This window comes from Pinus tabuliformis, chromosome 1_2, assembly GCF_031772625.1.
Source record: "Pinus tabuliformis cultivar Carrire ecotype Pingquan chromosome 1_2, CPIR1, whole genome shotgun sequence".
Taxonomy (NCBI): Eukaryota; Viridiplantae; Streptophyta; class Pinopsida; order Pinales; family Pinaceae; genus Pinus; species Pinus tabuliformis.
In genome coordinates, this window is record NC_142298.1 from 249,665,532 (window position 1) to 249,670,888 (window position 5,357).

The window sequence follows — 5,357 nt, forward strand, 5'->3', positions numbered from 1 at the left end:
TTGAACGGTGGAATTTATTTTTGGATTATCGTTGGTACATCGCATTAACGTCGTTGACTTTTGTTTTCGGGTCCCCCGCTTGGGGGTCGGCCACGTGGTTCGAGCAGGTTCGACCCCCACCAGTCTCGAATCATTGTGATATGGTGCGTTTAAGTTGGTGGTTGGGATGTGGGATGGTTCCACCGGCGGTGGCCTGTTCCCTCCCCTGTAATACATGGTTTATGGTGGCGCATATGGTGGAGGGCTCGGCGGGGTCATGGCCACCGAGCCATGTTTTTAAACAGATATTTGTTGCGGTTTTGGGGGCTGCGGGGTCATGGCCACCTGCCTCCTTATTTTTTTAATATATTTGTTGTGATACATTCGGGGGTGGCGGGGGTGGTTTATGCCGATTTCGGGAGCTAGGTTTATGCCTTGGGGTCGGTCAAATTGTAGGACACTTAAACCTGGCCCACAGCCCAACTTTGACCAAAACTTTGACTGGCCCGTTCTCCCTCATATGAGCTCGGATTGATGAACCGTTCGCACCTCCGCGATCAAGACGACGAGATCTATGCTTTGGTCCTAGGTCAAAGTCATTCTGAGCACTTTGAATTTCGAGCATTCATAAGCCCTCTTTGTCCTATGTGTCTCTCTGGAGCCACCTGGATCAATAAGTTGTTAAGTATATTACTTATGGAGGAACAGTGCAGTTAGTGAAGTTAAATGGAGATTTAATTCAGGGAAAATTAAATGGAAATAGGTTGAAGTTGTACATGGACAACCCTGCCCCTAGCACTTTGCCCTAAATAAGAAAGGAGGAAAGTCTTAGTGTCACATGCAGCTAAAAGTGGACACTGGACTGTAAACTACATTGCAGAAAGAGCTTCAACGAAGAAAGTACTTCGCTACAATTAGGAATATGTTGAAGTTCGCAGGAAGCCGCAACGTAAGACAAAGGTGTGCGACAATAGGGGACATGTCGAAATTCACCGGAAAAGTAGAAATATGACTGTTAAAAGGGAAAAGACAAACGCAAGGTTCATTTAAGACGATAGGTTGGCAGAATTTAAGGATAGATACCCATTTAATGACGAATCTGAATAGAATCGGGACAAAATCAAATCTAATGATGAGGTTCAAAGGTTAGAATTGTTATAAATATCCAACGCCTTCTCAAGTTAAGAAATTTGCTTATTCGAGAGCACGAGTGATAGTGTGAAGAAGTTGTAGGAAACTTCATTGTGTATGACGACTAAGTGATATTAGGAGGAGATTGTGCAGAATTTTTGTGAGCAGGGATTGTCTGGAGTCATGGAAGTCACATATATGTTTGTTCCAGTAGTTGAATCACCCACATTAGCATCACCGCCGCCACAGAAGCCACAACCATCACCAAGGAAGAAGCAAACCAAGGAAGAAAGAACCAAGAAAAATATGGACAAGAAGCCTGCCAAACCTGTGAAGCCTTAGAAGAAACCTCAGCAGGTCAATATTGAAGAAGAAGTGGAGGAAACACAAGCAGGGGAAGGTGGCGCAACGTTCATCTCACATTTTTCCTCATCCATTGTGCCAAGGAAGCCAAATGCTAAACCAGTAAAAGATGTCAAAGATGCTAATTATCGGACATTCACACCTCTATTTCCAGAGGATGTGTCGTTTGAAGGAGAGATTTTAGGAAAAATTCTGCAGCTGAAATTCACAGACAATGATTTTAATGATTGGACGAAGTACCCGCAGTTCACACTAGACCGGTACTTGCAGCAGGTTCACTACCCAGACAGCGGAGTGATGAGATTGGAACCACAACGGTGGGAAAATGGGTTGGCGCAGTCAAGACTGCTCAACATGTTGAATGTGTCGCACTTCAGCAAAAGTTCAACAAACATGGTGTATGTGCAACAATTGTTGGTGTTAACACATGATGGACACCTATGGATGGGAAATATAATACCCATAGACCAAATGTTGATCTGGAGGATCACAAAGTTACCTTACCAAGGGCGGAACCCTACAGAGGAGTTCATGGGGAAGGATCAAGATCGCACAATGGCAGAAAATATGAAGAAAAAGTACAGGGGGCACATATTTTGGCTGACAAGATTATAAGGAAGTGTGGTGCAAGTGAAGTTCCTGTGTCGGTGGTGTCTTTAGCCACACAATGTGCAAATGGAGTCCAGTATAACTGGGTTGTGTATTTATGCAAGGAATTACTGGATGACTGCAACGAGGTCCATGAATAAGGTACATCTTTTCACTACACCTGGTTAATATTAATCATTGTTATGTTGGCATGGAAGGAGCCGAAGGATATGAAGTTTCCTCTGGTAGAAACAGATGTATGAGGCCGCGAGGTATGCTTCGTTGTGGCATACCACTCAACCATCGCGTGCACAGGAAAATAGAATATTTTCTATATTATATCAAATGGATCTACAAATGTTAGTAAACTAGCATCGTGCCTCTCACCAAGTTTGTACAAAAAATACAGCCCTGTGGCGAGGTTCAAGGCAGATTTCCATAAAGTGAAAATACAGGCGCGCAGAGACACGAAGAAAAAATGGCATGCATTGCCATACATGGTCAAAGAGGATGATTTGGAAGCATTAGTATAGAAATGGCCCACGAAATGGATGACTCCGTTGGAGGAAGCAGGGGACAGTGCCACAGAAGAAGAAGAACTAGACACTTCGCACCATGGCGAAGCCAATGGAAAGGATAAAGAGCAGGAATCAGAGGAAGAGAAAGAGGAAGAGGAAGAATAACATCATGAAGAAGAACACCATGATGAAGAACATCATGAGGAGGAGCCTCAAGGAGGTAAAGATACAACTAAGCAGACAGAGAAGGTAGAAACAGAGAAGTATGTAGAAGAGAAAAGGAAGATGTAGAGTGGAGCTTCACCGAGTAGTAGAAGGAACCACCAAGCGAATAAATCCAAGGACACATTACCACTGGTCCTTACTGATGGGGACCTATATGAGATTGGCAAGAAATCTCATAAAGTCACCGCGTAGTCATGGAGCAAGATAGAAGATCGCTACAGCGCACTCCTCACTGGTGTCGAGCAGAGTATAGTAGACCTAAAATTACTCACACAAGCATCCAAAGAACCAGTGCAGCTAACTCAAGGAATCCAACCAGAAAGGTTGAGAATAATGCAGATGTCTTCCAGAGCTCTGCAGTTCGACTCCACCGAGGCAAAGTAGCATGTGAAGAATTGGGATCATGTCAAAATAAATATGGCAGTGCTACCCATTCGGGTGTCACATGAGTTACACCAAGGCATCACAAATGAGTTAAAGGAACGCAAACAACATACTTCAAGGATGAATATTCAAATAGAACAAGAATGAGTTGCGCTGAAGAAACAACTCAACCAGGCAATTAAAGAAAAGGAGCAGGCATAGCTACAGTAGCAAAAATTGAAAGAAGTGGTCAAAGCCACTTGTAGACAAGTTCCAGACATGGATTTCCGCGAGGAGGAATCCGCGGAAGACAAGGTCGTGAAGCTCAGACTTGTAGTCAGGGAATACAATGATAAAATTGTCGAAGTGCAATTTAAATATGAGATGCAGATTAGCGAGTTGTGAATGAAGTTACAGCTGAATGCACCACTGGAAGTAATAAGTCTGAGGGAGGCTAACCTAAAGTTAGCTATGGTTAGCATCTCTGAAGCATTGGCGAACTACAAAAAACTACTGGATGAAAGTTTGCAAATTTGGACTTCGTTGTAGGAAGATCCAAATATTTAGAAACTGTAGGAGGAAATGCAACAGAGGCAACAACGGTTAGAGGAGAGTCTAGAAGTTGCAAATAAATTATATCATAGAAGATCACAAAGATCAATGAATCGAAGGTGTTGCAAAAGAGGATCGAAGAGCTGAAGTGGGAAGAGCAGATATTGATAGAAATAACCTAGCCTTTGCAAGATGGGGCCCTTCATCTCTCACAGACAGTAGATGAGAAGCTTCAAGAGCTTTGACAAAAGGAGGAAGCATTGTTATAGAATGTTGCAGATCATGTAACATAAGCATTGTTGGAGGAAGCACGTAGTGAGGATAAACATATGACAAAAGTGCTCCAACATTTCAACAAGGCCTACAATAGCATTGCAGAGAAGATCAGAGGCACGAAAACTAAGTGACTAGGGATGAGTCATAGGTTAGTGTTTGGGACTTGTTGTGTGCAGCCCAACTTGCCCTAAATTTTGTTGAAGACTTCGCATTTTGGGGAGCGGAATGCGAAGTAAAAGATGCAGTGGAGCGCGAAGTGGACCATGCAGTGGAGCGCCAAAAGGAGACCTCGCAATAGTTATATCGCACGGTATATGAACCTAGGAGTGGGTAAAAACCCCTCCCTTTTTGTAAAAAGCATAAAATATTGTAAAAGTTGATGGTTTTGGACCATAGTCCCTTGTATTTTGGAAACCATGGTATTGGGTCCATGGTAAAGTAGCGATGTAATCCCTCAATGTAATAGTATATATATAGGGATCAAAAATAAAGAACATGATCATATTAGGATCATATCATACATTGAATGGTTGAATCTTGGTGATTGAGCTTTTGTGGCGAAGGAAAGGATATGCGGATGAGTGCGCAGAGGCCTAAGTCTGCAGCTAAGTGTGCAGAGGCCTAAGTCTACAGCTGAGTGCACGGGTCAAGAATTGTTTTTTGTACAAATTCTATATTATTAACAACATTTCTTGTGGATGTAGTCCCACATTAGGATGAAACACGGTAAAATATGTGTCTTCATGTGTTGATTTTCTTATTACCTGCACTTTATTTCAGTATTGTGAAGCTTATGAATGTTCAAGTAATGAATGTAATTCTGCGAAGTAATAAATAAGTGCGAAATAGTTCAGGAATGCGAAGTAGCCTAATTTAGCATAGCAGTTTATTGCAGTTACACATATTCATAGCACAATAATGTTTATAATGTGGAAAAGTAATGCGAAGTAATTTATAAGTGTTAAAACATAAGAAAATACAAAAGTTCCACATCACAGCATCCCTCAAGTTGTAGAAACCTAGTTTTGTAGCCTCCCATAGTCACTTCGGGTGAGACTGCGACTTGCTTGCAGGTCATTGCCGAAAGGGCCAGTGATTGAGGGTTTTGTTGGTGTGCAATAAAGTATCGAAACTGGGTGAACCCAACCTAAGCCAACAATAGATGAAGAATATGTCACTGAGGAAGAAAGGAGAAAGAGGTCAAAACGTTCCCATGAAAAAGATTTGATGCTTGTAACTAATAAGTCAAAGGACAGATCTTCTGCAAGACAATCTAATATTTAGATTCATGAGTAGTATTCAACAAAAGTTAAGGTTATTCAGTTAATAAATAGTGGACTTATATCAGTTGAAAATGCTTTC